At 46.9% G+C, this 14364-nt stretch overlaps 1 long non-coding RNA gene across 1 annotated transcript; it reads right to left on the reverse strand.

Annotated features, from left to right (window-relative positions):
- Nucleotides 1-1264: 1264 nt before the first annotated feature.
- LOC132542795 (uncharacterized) lies at nucleotides 1265-2402 on the reverse strand. The gene is made up of 2 exons (XR_009553764.1): nucleotides 2227-2402; nucleotides 1265-1578 (listed from the first exon to the last, which is right to left on the reverse strand). It is a non-coding gene; the product is annotated as an uncharacterized LOC132542795 (long non-coding RNA).
- Nucleotides 2403-14364: the final 11962 nt, after the last annotated feature.

The following is a 14364-nucleotide window of genomic DNA, read 5'->3' on the forward strand; positions in this document are numbered from 1 at the left end:
AGGAGTGCGGTGTTAACCACTATCACGAGCAGGAGTCCAGAGACTCCTGCACCATCAGCAGTCCCCTTGCCCTGTGAGTGCAAAGGCATTTCCAGAAGTTTACCTTCTTTCTCTGGTCTGTGACTGAGCATCATTCTAGGATGTGTCAGTTCGCTTCTGCCATCTCCTCCCCAAAGAGGGGCTGTTGTAGCTACTCTAAGTATTCATGGCTTGAAGCACTACTCAGGCTTTCGCTGCAGGCTGTGGGTCAGGACTTTGGAAGGAGCTGGGTGGCCAGTTCTTGCTTGGAGCTCACAGGAAGGTTAACTCATGCTGACATCATGAAGGTGCCACTGGGGCTGGAGGATCCACTTCCAAGGGGACAGGGACGGGCCTGCAGGCTGAAGTCCCTACTGGCCGTGGGGTGGAGCCTCCACTGAATTGCCTGAGGGTTCTCCAAGCAGGGTGGTTGTTCCCTGGAGCCAGCAAACACCATAGCCCAAGACTGAAGATCTTTCATGACTGGCCTCAGAAACCACCAACCCTAGCTTCCATCATATTCTTTTTTTTTTTCATTAGTGATTTTAATATTGATTTACAAAATTAGGACATAAGGGGGTTGAGTGGTGGCACACTTGTTAAGAACACATAGTACTGGGATTTGAGCGGTAGCACAGCGGGTTAAGCACACGTGGTGCAAAGCACAACGACCAGCATAAGGCCCGGTTTGAGCCCGGCTCCCCACCTACAGGAGAGTTGCTTCACAGGCCATGAAGCAGGTCTGCAGGAGTCTTTCTCTCCCACTCTCTGTCTTCCCCTCCTCTCTCCATTTCTCTCTGTCCTATCCAACAACGACGACATCAATAATTACAACAATAAAACAACAAGAGAAACAAAAGGGAATAAATGAATAAATCTAATTAAAAAAAAACATATAGTACTAAGTGCAAAGTCCCACTCAAGGATCTGGGTTCAATCCTAGGCTCCCTACCTGTAGGGAGGATGCTTCGTGAGTGGTGAAGCAGGCCTGCAGCTGGCTATCTTTCTCTCTCCCTCTATATGTCCCACTCCTCTCTTACTTTCTCTCCGTCTATCCATTAAAATGAGGGCGTGGGGGGGGGGAAGGCAGCCAGGAGCAGTGGATTTGTATTGTTGGCACCAAGCTCCAGCAATAACTCTGGAGGCAAAAACAAACAAAAAACAAAAAAGCCTTAACTCAAAGCACAAGGGAGACTCCATAAAGATGGATCACAGCTGTAATGGAGTTGCACACAGTCAGCATCTATTTTAACAAGATGTGCTTTTGCTTATTTGACATATGGGTTCGTGGGAACAGAAGTCAGAACACCACTCCAGAACATTCCATGCTAAGGATTGGACCAGGAACCTCAGGAGTCCTGGGCTTCACTGGCTAAGCTGACCCGGGTGGCAAAAGTCTTTTTTTCTGCCTGAACCACAATCAACTGGGCATGTCCACTCTCATCAGCCTGTGGACCGGAGGCCTCGATGTCCAGCCCTTATGTCTTTCAGGAGCTTGGCCGTGTCCCTTGTTCTTGGACAAGCTGCTTGTCACGTGAAAGGCCCTCTCAGCCAAGTTGCCTAGTAATGACACAACACAACTGTGTTTACTGGTCACCGCCTTCTGTGAGATCTGAAGGAACACATGGCACCAGCCAGTTGCTTGGTGCTCTGTGTTGGTGCTCCGTGAACTCAAGTTTGTCACCAACATGCTGGCTGTCATGTCAATGGCACTCTTGCTCTGGGGCAGAGCCTCGCAGAGTTCATGCTCTGGTTTCTAATTCTCTCTCCTCTGGACAGTTTTTGTTCTTGTTCAGGTCTCATTGTGTGTGGGTTGAGTGGAGAAGAGAGGAAGGTCAAGTGTGTGCCTCTCTCTCTTTCATGCTGTGGCGAGTGTGTGAAGAAGTCGGGGTGGGGAATAGGAGGCACTGCTCTGGCCTTTGCGCACACCATCTCACATGTACACTGCCTGCTGTTGTTCTATCTTTTCTTTCAGAGTGATTAATTGGTGAACTTATTGACTTCTTGCGGAGAGAGAGAACAAAAGAGGAGGGGCAGGGAGAGAGGTCAAAGCACTGCTCAGCTTTGGCAGTGAGTGGTGCCAGGAAGTGAACTTGGGGCCCTGAGGTGTCAGGCAGGCAGGTTGCTTCTCTACCACTGGGAAATTTTTCTTTTGATGGAGCAAAGGAACTTCCATGCTCTGCCCTGAGGGATGGTGCTCACACTCACCTGAAGACTCTGAACTTGTCCTTCTGTCCTTCCAACTGCCATCACAAGTTGCTCTCCTTTTGCAGACAGGCTACTTCTAAGTGTTGTCTCAAACAACAGTAAAGCAATGATGTTAATTGCAGGAAGTGATGTCTCAAACAAGAGTAAAGCAAAAGGCACCATGATGTTAATTGCAGGAAATAATGTCTCAATCAAGAGTAAAGCAATAGGCCCATGATGTTAATTGGAGGAAGTGATGTCTCAAACAAGAGCAAAGCAATAGACACCATGACGTTAATTACAGGAATTATATATATATATATATATATATATATATATATATTTATATATATATTTATATATATAATTGTTTATACTATATATATATATATATATATATATATATATATATATATATATATAAACAATTAAGGAGGCCAGGCAAGGGTGTACTGGTTAAGCATATGTGTTAGCAAACACAATGGGCCAGGTTCAAGCCCCCAGTCCCCAGCTGTGGGGGAAGTTTCAGGAGTGGTGACACAGGGCTGCAAATGTCTCTCTCTCTCTCTCCCTCTCTTTCTCCCCTTCCCCTCTCAGTTTCTCTTTGTCCTATCCAGTGAAAACTATTGAATAAAGGAATAATTATTTTTAAAGAAACTAAAATATAGAAAAACAAAGCATGATCCAGAAGTTATGAGCCTAACGAGCAAAACAAAATTCCTTTTACTGTGGGTTATCCTTGGCAATATTTGTACAATATTCAAGTCCTTTTAAAAATACATATCAAATTCCTAGAAGCATTCCAGTCTGGGGATGCCAGACTCAACCTTGTCCCAAAATATCTGAATAAAAGTAACCTGTCATTATCGATTGCCTTCTGAAATTCTAAGACAGCAAGGAACCTTCTCCTTCTCTTTAAAATCCGTATTTCTGGGAGTTGGGTGGTAGCGCAGAAGCTTAAGCGCAAGTCTCACAAAGCGCAAGGACCTGCTTAAGGATCCCGTTTCAATCCCCTGTCTCCCCACCTGCAGGAGGGTTGCTTCACAGGCAGTGAAGGAGGTCTGCAGATGTCTATCTTTTTCCCTTTCTGTCTTGCCTTCCTCTCTCCATTTCTCTCTGTCCTATCCAACAACAGTAACAACAACAATAATAACTACAGCAATAAAAAACAACAAGGGCAAGAAAAGGGAATAAATAAATAAATAAATATTTTTTAAAATTTGTATTTCTGCCAGTCCTGGAACCTCTGGGACTTTGCTTGTATTTCTCCCTGCTTCTCCTCTTGATCCCTGCCCTGTGATCCTGCCCCTGCTGCCCTCAGCCAAGTCAGTGCTAGCAGAGCCACCCCGCCATGCCTCCCTTCAGACTGTATCCAGAGACGCCCAGCCTGAGATGGTGTCCTCCAGCTCCAACAGTCTGGTGAGACCTTCCCTAACTCATGGGCCTCTCTGGTTCATCTTACCTGGTGCAGCCCAACACAAAGCAACAGAGCCTAGATGTAGACCCGGGCTCAGGGACATGTGTACAAGTATCCCTAAGTCAAGGGGAACTAAATACCTCAGAGTAAGGTGCGCAAGAGTCTGCTGTGATTAGACTTAAGATTTGGTAAGTGCAGCCAGTCCTAAGAAGACACCATAAAGCACCTCATCAGATTCTTACTGCTTAGGCCCAGACGCCCTCCTCACCCACCCCTACCTCACTTCCCACAATCACTCTAAGTCTGACCTCCTCAGAGAAAATAAGGACTGCAAAAGCTGGAAAAGGGCAAGAGACTGGCTCACTTTAATGATGGCCCTTTTGGTCACAACCAGGCCACCCCATCATCTGGGGCCTTAGTCAGGGGATCCTGGGATTCCCACACAGATATGATGGGCCTAGACCTCTAACAGACCCCTCTCTCCAGCATCACTGGTCCTCTCCCTCAGGAATGTCATCACGAGCCCTCCTGTGGTTCTCTCCAGGACCATGTCCTCACTGTAGAGCAGCAATGGTAGGGAATTGTACCCCTGTTACCTTACAATCTTGTTAATCATTAAATCACTTTTTTTTAGAGCAATCTGTCTCCCATCTGTCTACAAAGTGAGGCCAGGTGAGCCTTGTGTCCCCACAGCCATTAGTGTCTAGAACCTCAGTTCTGATTAGTCAGTGTCCATTGCAGTTGGTGCACAGATTGGGTGTTAATCACAGTCAGCTGAGCAGAAGGCCCAGTTCTGACAAGGGCTTTGTAGGGGGGACACGGTCTATGTCACCAAAGTGTTCAGTGTGAATTCAGATTGACAGCTCAGCTATCTCCATCTGACTTGGCAGATAGAAAGGAGGGAAAGGAATAAATAAATAAATAAATAAATAAATAAATAAATAAATGTCACATCAACTCTGAGTTTTGCAGCACTGAGACCCACAGATAAGCCTAGTGGCAAAACAAACAAAGAAACATCAACATGAGGCTAACTGTGACTTGAGGGAGGAAGTCAGGAAACAGACCCCCAGAAAGTGAGGTCATCTGATTGCCATTATCTTCTAGTAGAACTTAGAACTCAATGACTAGGCAAATTAACTGGCTTGAGCCCCACCCTTGGCTCATTTCCTTGGAGATTCTAAGTAGGACACAATGAACTATAACTGCTTAGTGAGTGACTTATTTTGTTGCTTCAGGAAAACCAAAGAGAGACTATCTCAGAGCAAAATGCAGGATTCTCAGACACAGCGTTGCTGCCTGTTCGATAACACCTGCTGCTTTCCACAGCGAAGCTGGGCTCACACCCAGCCCTTGGTAAGCTGATGAGCACCAGGTGAAACTTGAGGTGGAGACAGGAGTCTCACTCACAGGAGACTCAGAGCTTGGGGCCGCGGTCCACTTTAGATAACCGTCCCGCGCAGTAGCCCAACCTCTGCCCCCTGGCCACATCAGCACTCAATGTCCTTCCATTCTTTGTGGCCCTGGCTTTGTGTTTTGGATCCCTCTCTGACTCAGGAGTGTGAGCTGGGCATCTCACTCTGCCTCTGTGGCTATAACACCCCTGCTCAGTGTGAAGCCTGCTGGAATCCTGAGGCAAACAGTGTGTCTCTTCCTTGGCATTGCTTTCACCTACCTCCTAGGGTTCCAGCAATAACTCTCAGACTTTCTTCTTTCTTAATGTTACTATTGGCTGAATGGGGACAGAAAATGACAGTAGAGGGTGAGATAGAAAGGGGTAGTGTCAGAGAGACACCCGCAGACCTGCTTCGCCACTCGTGAAGCTTTCCCCCTGCAAGTGGTGACCAGGGTCTTGAACCCAGGTCCTTGCACACTGCAATGTGTGTATTTAACCAGTTGAGCCACTAGCTGGCCCCTCTTCTTTTTAATACTAAAAGAGTTGTGAGAAAACTTCATTTTTTTATTGTATGGATGAATTGTTTACAGAAAATACAGATGTTGGTACATGTGTAAAATTTCTCAGTTTTCTGCAAAAAATTTCCCAGCCCAGTCTAGTCCCCCTCCGCCACTGCACAGGTACCTGATCTCCCCTCCCCTCCCCACACGCACACACCAGAGTCCTTTACTTTGGTGCAATACTCAAAGAATTTCTAGCTATTTCTGTAATAACGTGACAGGAATGGAGACAGCAGACAGGAATAAGACACAGATGAGTCTTTGCTAAACTATTGTATTTACTGTTGCCTGTAAAACATTAAAATAAATAAGTAAATGATAATAAAAATAAAATAGAATCGTTTGTATATGTGCAACATTTCCCAGTTTCCAGATACCAACTGAACTCCAGTAAGCCTAACATGAGGATTTGTAGAGCTTTTCTCTCTGGTTAGATCAAACGTGTTGCATGTTACTACTTATCTTCTCCCCTTCTGTGACCCTGAATGCACATTTGTTATGAAGACCAACTGGCTGAGGTCAGTCGGAGCTGCAAGATCTTGCCCGCTCCCCCGAAAGACTCCTCAGCGTGCCGCAGAAACAGCCCCTAAAACTGCGGCTCCACAACATGTGCATTCACAGGTGGGCACGTGTGTGTGAATCTGTGTGCTATTCAAGGCCAGCTTGAATACTTTGCCAAGTCTATCGCTCTGTATCTGAGAAAGCGGTCTTGTGCCATGAAAAGAGAAGAAGAAAAAGTGGGAGGTGAAAATGGAGTGGGGGGAGCATCAGAAGGGGTGGGGAGGAGAGGAGGAGGAGAAGGAAAAGAGAAAGGAGAGAAACAAGGAGGCAGAGGAGAAGTAAGAGGAGAAGAGGGAAGAGGAGGTGAGCAGGAGAAAGGGGAGGTAGAGGATAAACAGGAAAGAGGAATGCAGAGAGAGTCCAGGATATGTGGAAGAGGGTGAGAAGAAGGAGGAGAAGAAGAGGAAGAAGGGAGGAGGAGGAGGAGGAGGAGGAGGAGAGAAAACACAGGAGAAGAGGAGGAGGAGGAGGAGAAAGAACTGTGTACTGCTGCATCATGCTGGGGTTGAGGATAGAGCAGGTACTTGCCTGCATGTGGCCCTGGTCTGATCCCTAGAACCTCCTGAACAAGGACAGGACGCAAACTGGGTAATGTGATCCATTCAACAATTGTTTTTACCTGACTTCATTTTAAAGCTATCACAGGCCTTTTTCTGGATAGAAATACCAAGGAAGGACAGGAGACACTCCTGTGTGTTGCCATCCGTGAGGGCAGCCATAGGATCTGGTCATGACCCTAGTGAGGCAACACACACAAACTCAGTCCCTTTGATTCAGCTGAGAGAGTGACTGCGCATAGCGGTGAGAGGTGCCTGTCCCAAGAGAGACAAGTGGCTGCCAAGGAAAGAAAGGGGAGCTCCACATCTGTTCCTGTGCTGTGATTTCACAGGGGAATTTTTGTTGTTAGAAACAGAGTCCTGTAGTCTGGAAGTGGCACATTGGACAGGGCATTGGGCTCTCAAGCGTGAGTCCAGAGTTCAATCCCAGGCAACACATGTACCAGAGTGATGTCTGGTTCTCTCTCTACTTCTAAAATTCTCATTCACTAACAAACAAACAAACAAACAAGTAAATAAATAAATAAATAGGCAAGCAATGAGACTCCTGAGTGCATAGTCTATCAATCAATGGGCCAAAGGCTGTTGATTTTTTCAGTTCTTTTTATAAATAGTAGAATCTATGTGACAGCAGCATTTGGGATGAATCTTGAAAAATCTAAGAGCGGTGGCTTTCACAGCGAGGCTGGGCTCACACCCAGCCCTTGGTAAGCTGAAGAGCACCAGGTGAAACTTGAGGTGGAGACAGGAGTCTCACTCACAGGAGACTCAGAGCTTGGTGCCGCGGTCCACTGTAGATAACCGTCCACGCAGTAGCCCAACCTCTGCCCCCTGTCCACATCAGCACTCAATGTCCTTCCATCTTTGTGGCCCTGGCTTGTGTTTTGGATCCCTCTCTGACTCAGGAGTGTGAGCTGGGCATCTCACTCTGCCTCTGTGGCTATAACACCCCTGCTCAGTGTGAAACCTGCTGGAATCCTGAGGCAAACAGTGTGTCTCTTCCTTGGCATTGCTTTCACCTACCTCCTAGGGTTCCAGCAATAACTCTCAGACTTTCTTCTTTCTTAATGTTACTATTGGCTGAATGGGACAGAAAATGACAGTAGAGGGCAAGATAAAAGGGGTAGTGTCAGAGAGACACCCGCAGACCTACTTCGCCACTCGTGAAGCTTTCCCCCTGCAAGTGGTGACCAGGGTCTTGAACCCAGGTCCTTGCACACTGCAATGTGTGTATTTAACCAGTTGAGCCACTAGCTGGCCCCTCTTCTTTTTAATACTAAAAGAGTTGTGAGAAAACTTCATTTTTTTTTATTGTATGGATGAATTGTTTACAGAAAATACAGATGTTGGTACATATGTAAAATTTCTCAGTTTTCTGCAAAAAATTTCCCAGCCCCAGTCTAGTCCCCCTCCGCCACTGCACAGGTACCTGATCTCCCCTCCCCTCCCCCACACGCACACAACCAGAGTCCTTTACTTTGGTGCAATACTCAAAGATTTTCTTAGCTATTTCTGTAATAACGTGACAGAATGGAGACAGCAGACAGGAATAAGACACAGATGAGTCTTTGCTAAACTATTGTATTTACTGTTGCCTGTAAAACATTAAAATAAATAAGTAAATGATAATAAAAATAAAATAGAATCGTTTGTATATGTGCAACATTTCCCAGTTTCCCAGATACCAACTGAACTCCCAGTAAGCCCTAACATGAGGATTTGTAGAGCTTTTCTCTCTGGTTAGATCAAACGTGTTGCATGTTAACTACTTATCTTCTCCCCCTTCTGTGACCCTGAATGCACATTTGTTATGAAGACCAACTGGCTGAGGTCAGTCCGGAGCTGCAAGATCTTGCCCGCTCCCCCGAAAGACTCCTCAGCGTGCGCAGAAACAGCCCCTAAAACTGCGGCTCCACAACATGTGCATTCACAGGTGGGCACGTGTGTGTGAATCTGTGTGCTATTCAAGGCCAGCTTGAATACTTTGCCAAGTCTATCGCTCTGTATCTGAGAAAGCCGGTCTTGTGCCATGAAAAGAGAAGAAGAAAAAGTGGGAGGTGAAAAAGGAGTGGGGGGAGCATCAGAAGGGGTGGGGGAGGAGGAGGAGGAGGAGAAGGAAAAGAGAAAGGAGAGGAACAAGGAGGCAGAGGAGAAGTAAGAGGAGAAGAGGGAAGAGGAGGGTGAGCAGGAGAAAGGGGGAGGTAGAGGATAAATAGGAAAGAGGAATGCAGAGAGAGTCCAGGATATGTGGAAGAGGGTGAGAAGAAGGAGGAGAAGGAGAGGAAGAAAGGAGGAGGAGGAGGAGGAGGAGGAGAAAACACAGGAGGAGGAGGAGGAGGAGGAGGAGAAAGAACTGTGTACTGCTGCCATCATGCTGGGGTTGAGGATAGAGCAGGTACTTGGCCTGCATGTGGCCCTGGGTCTGATCCCTAGAACCTCCCTGAACAAAGGACAGGAGCAAACTGGGTAATGTGATTCATTCAACAATTGTTTTTCCCTGAACTTCATTTTAAAGCTATCCACAGGCCTTTTTCTGGATAGAAATACCAAGGAAGGACAGGAGACACTCCTGTGTGTTGCCATCCGGGAGGGCAGCCATAGGATCTGGTCATGACCCTGTGAGGCAACACACACAAACTCAGTCCCTTTGATTCAGCTGAGAGAGTGACTGCGCATAGCGGGTGAGAGGTGCCTGTCCCAAGAGAGACAAGTGGCTGCCAAGGAAAGAAAGGGGAGCTCCACATCTGTTCCTGTGCTGTGATTTCACAGGGGAATTTTTGTTGTTAGAAACAGAGTCCTGTAGTCTGGGAGGTGGCACATTGGACAGGGCATTGGGCTCTCAAGCGTGAGGTCCAGAGTTCAATCCCAGGCAACACATGTACCAGAGTGATGTCTGGTTCTCTCTCAACTTCTAAAATTCTCATTCACTAACAAGCAAACAAACAAGTAAATAAATAAATAAATAAATAAACAGGCAAGCAATGAGACTCCTGAGTGCATAGTCCTATCAATCAATGGGCAAAGGCTGTTGATTTTTTCAGTTCTTTTTATAAATAGTAGAATCTATGTGACAGCAGCATTTGGGATGAATCTTGAAAAATCTAAGAGCGGTGGCTTTCCACAGCGAGGCTGGGCTCACACCCAGCCCTTGGTAAGCTGATGAGCACCAGGTGAAACTTGAGGTGGAGACAGGAGTCTCACTCACAGGAGACTCAGAGCTTGGTGCCGCGGTCCACTTTAGATAACCGTCCCGCGCAGTAGCCCAACCTCTGCCCCCTGGCCACATCAGCACTCAATGTCCTTCCATTCTTTGTGGCCCTGGCTTTGTGTTTTGGATCCCTCTCTGACTCAGGAGTGTGAGCTGGGCATCTCACTCTGCCTCTGTGGCTATAACACCCCTGCTCAGTGTGAAGCCTGCTGGAATCCTGAGGCAAACAGTGTGTCTCTTCCTTGGCATTGCTTTCACCTACCTCCTAGGGTTCCAGCAATAACTCTCAGACTTTCTTCTTTCTTAATGTTACTATTGGCTGAATGGGGACAGAAAATGACAGTAGAGGGCAAGATAGAAAGGGGTAGTGTCAGAGAGACACCCGCAGACCTGCTTCGCCACTCGTGAAGCTTTCCCCCTGCAAGTGGTGACCAGGGTCTTGAACCCAGGTCCTTGCACACTGCAATGTGTGTATTTAACCAGTTGAGCCACTAGCTGGCCCCTCTTCTTTTTAATACTAAAAGAGTTGTGAGAAAACTTCATTTTTTTTTATTGTATGGATGAATTGTTTACAGAAAATACAGATGTTGGTACATGTGTAAAATTTCTCAGTTTTCTGCAAAAAATTTCCCAGCCCCAGTCTAGTCCCCCTCCGCCACTGCACAGGTACCTGATCTCCCCTCCCCTCCCCCACACGCACACACCAGAGTCCTTTACTTTGGTGCAATACTCAAAGATTTTCTTAGCTATTTCTGTAATAACGTGACAGAATGGAGACAGCAGACAGGAATAAGACACAGATGAGTCTTTGCTAAACTATTGTATTTACTGTTGCCTGTAAAACATTAAAATAAATAAGTAAATGATAATAAAAATAAAATAGAATCGTTTGTATATGTGCAACATTTCCCAGTTTCCCAGATACCAACTGAACTCCCAGTAAGCCCTAACATGAGGATTTGTAGAGCTTTTCTCTCTGGTTAGATCAAACGTGTTGCATGTTAACTACTTATCTTCTCCCCCTTCTGTGACCCTGAATGCACATTTGTTATGAAGACCAACTGGCTGAGGTCAGTCCGGAGCTGCAAGATCTTGCCCGCTCCCCCGAAAGACTCCTCAGCGTGCGCAGAAACAGCCCCTAAAACTGCGGCTCCACAACATGTGCATTCACAGGTGGGCACGTGTGTGTGAATCTGTGTGCTATTCAAGGCCAGCTTGAATACTTTGCCAAGTCTATCGCTCTGTATCTGAGAAAGCCGGTCTTGTGCCATGAAAAGAGAAGAAGAAAAAGTGGGAGGTGAAAAAGGAGTGGGGGGAGCATCAGAAGGGGTGGGGGAGGAGGAGGAGGAGGAGAAGGAAAAGAGAAAGGAGAGGAACAAGGAGGCAGAGGAGAAGTAAGAGGAGAAGAGGGAAGAGGAGGGTGAGCAGGAGAAAGGGGGAGGTAGAGGATAAACAGGAAAGAGGAATGCAGAGAGAGTCCAGGATATGTGGAAGAGGGTGAGAAGAAGGAGGAGAAGAAGAGGAAGAAAGGAGGAGGAGGAGGAGGAGGAGGAGGAGAAAACACAGGAGGAGGAGGAGGAGGAGGAGGAGAAAGAACTGTGTACTGCTGCCATCATGCTGGGGTTGAGGATAGAGCAGGTACTTGGCCTGCATGTGGCCCTGGGTCTGATCCCTAGAACCTCCCTGAACAAAGGACAGGAGCAAACTGGGTAATGTGATCCATTCAACAATTGTTTTTCCCTGAACTTCATTTTAAAGCTATCCACAGGCCTTTTTCTGGATAGAAATACCAAGGAAGGACAGGAGACACTCCTGTGTGTTGCCATCCGTGAGGGCAGCCATAGGATCTGGTCATGACCCTGTGAGGCAACACACACAAACTCAGTCCCTTTGATTCAGCTGAGAGAGTGACTGCTCATAGCGGGTGAGAGGTGCCTGTCCCAAGAGAGACAAGTGGCTGCCAAGGAAAGAAAGGGGAGCTCCACATCTGTTCCTGTGCTGTGATTTCACAGGGGAATTTTTGTTGTTAGAAACAGAGTCCTGTAGTCTGGGAAGTGGCACATTGGACAGGGCATTGGGCTCTCAAGCGTGAGGTCCAGAGTTCAATCCCAGGCAACACATGTACCAGAGTGATGTCTGGTTCTCTCTCTACTTCTAAAATTCTCATTCACTAACAAACAAACAAACAAACAAGTAAATAAATAAATAATTAGGCAAGCAATGAGACTCCTGAGTGCATAGTCCTATCAATCAATGGGCAAAGGCTGTTGATTTTTTCAGTTCTTTTTATAAATAGTAGAATCTATGTGACAGCAGCATTTGGGATGAATCTTGAAAAATCTAAGAGCGGTGGCTTTCCACAGCGAGGCTGGGCTCACACCCAGCCCTTGGTAAGCTGATGAGCACCAGGTGAAACTTGAGGTGGAGACAGGAGTCTCACTCACAGGAGACTCAGAGCTTGGTGCCGCGGTCCACTGTAGATAACCGTCCCACGCAGTAGCCCAACCTCTGCCCCCTGTCCACATCAGCACTCAATGTCCTTCCATTCTTTGTGGCCCTGGCTTTGTGTTTTGGATCCCTCTCTGACTCAGGAGTGTGAGCTGGGCATCTCACTCTGCCTCTGTGGCTATAACACCCCTGCTCAGTGTGAAGCCTGCTGGAATCCTGAGGCAAACAGTGTGTCTCTTCCTTGGCATTGCTTTCACCTACCTCCTAGGGTTCCAGCAATAACTCTCAGACTTTCTTCTTTCTTAATGTTACTATTGGCTGAATGGGGACAGAAAATGACAGTAGAGGGCAAGATAGAAAGGGGTAGTGTCAGAGAGACACCCGCAGACCTGCTTCGCCACTCGTGAAGCTTTCCCCCTGCAAGTGGTGACCAGGGTCTTGAACCCAGGTCCTTGCACACTGCAATGTGTGTATTTAACCAGTTGAGCCACTAGCTGGCCCCTCTTCTTTTTAATACTAAAAGAGTTGTGAGAAAACTTCATTTTTTTTTATTGTATGGATGAATTGTTTACAGAAAATACAGATGTTGGTACATATGTAAAATTTCTCAGTTTTCTGCAAAAAATTTCCCAGCCCCAGTCTAGTCCCCCTCCGCCACTGCACAGGTACCTGATCTCCCCTCCCCTCCCCCACACGCACACACCAGAGTCCTTTACTTTGGTGCAATACTCAAAGATTTTCTTAGCTATTTCTGTAATAACGTGACAGAATGGAGACAGCAGACAGGAATAAGACACAGATGAGTCTTTGCTAAACTATTGTATTTACTGTTGCCTGTAAAACATTAAAATAAATAAGTAAATGATAATAAAAATAAAATAGAATCGTTTGTATATGTGCAACATTTCCCAGTTTCCCAGATACCAACTGAACTCCCAGTAAGCCCTAACATGAGGATTTGTAGAGCTTTTCTCTCTGGTTAGATCAAACGTGTTGCATGTTAACTACTTATCTTCTCCCCCTTCTGTGACCCTGAATGCACATTTGTTATGAAGACCAACTGGCTGAGGTCAGTCCGGAGCTGCAAGATCTTGCCCGCTCCCCCGAAAGACTCCTCAGCGTGCGCAGAAACAGCCCCTAAAACTGCGGCTCCACAACATGTGCATTCACAGGTGGGCACGTGTGTGTGAATCTGTGTGCTATTCAAGGCCAGCTTGAATACTTTGCCAAGTCTATCGCTCTGTATCTGAGAAAGCCGGTCTTGTGCCATGAAAAGAGAAGAAGAAAAAGTGGGAGGTGAAAAAGGAGTGGGGGGAGCATCAGAAGGGGTGAGGGAGGAGGAGGAAGAGGAGAAGGAAAAGAGAAAGGAGAGGAACAAGGAGGCAGAGGAGAAGAAAGAGGAGAAGAGGGAAGAGGAGGGTGAGCAGGAGAAAGGGGGAGGTAGAGTATAAATAGGAAAGAGGAATGCAGAGAGAGTCCAGGATATGTGGAAGAGGGTAAGAAGAAGGAGGAGAAGGAGAGGAAGAAAGGAGGAGGAGGAGGAGGAGGAGGAGGAGAAAACACAGGAGGAGGAGGAGGAGGAGGAGGAGGAGGAGGAGGAGGAGAAAACACAGGAGGAAGAGGAGGAGGAGGAGGAGAAAGAACTGTGTACTGCTGCCATCATGCTGGGGTTGAGGATAGAGCAGGTACTTGGCCTGCATGTGGCCCTGGGTCTGATCCCTAGAACCTCCCTGAACAAAGGACAGGAGCAAACTGGGTAATGTGATTCATTCAACAATTGTTTTTCCCTGAACTTCATTTTAAAGCTATCCACAGGCCTTTTTCTGGATAGAAATACCAAGGAAGGACAGGAGACACTCCTGTGTGTTGCCATCCGGGAGGGCAGCCATAGGATCTGGTCATGACCCTGTGAGGCAACACACACAAACTCAGTCCCTTTGATTCAGCTGAGAGAGTGACTGCGCATAGCTGGTGAGAGGTGCCTGTCCCAAGAGAGACAAGTGGCTGCCAAG

Source organism: Erinaceus europaeus, chromosome 13 (assembly GCF_950295315.1).
Source record: "Erinaceus europaeus chromosome 13, mEriEur2.1, whole genome shotgun sequence".
In the NCBI taxonomy this organism is placed as follows: domain Eukaryota; kingdom Metazoa; phylum Chordata; class Mammalia; order Eulipotyphla; family Erinaceidae; genus Erinaceus; species Erinaceus europaeus.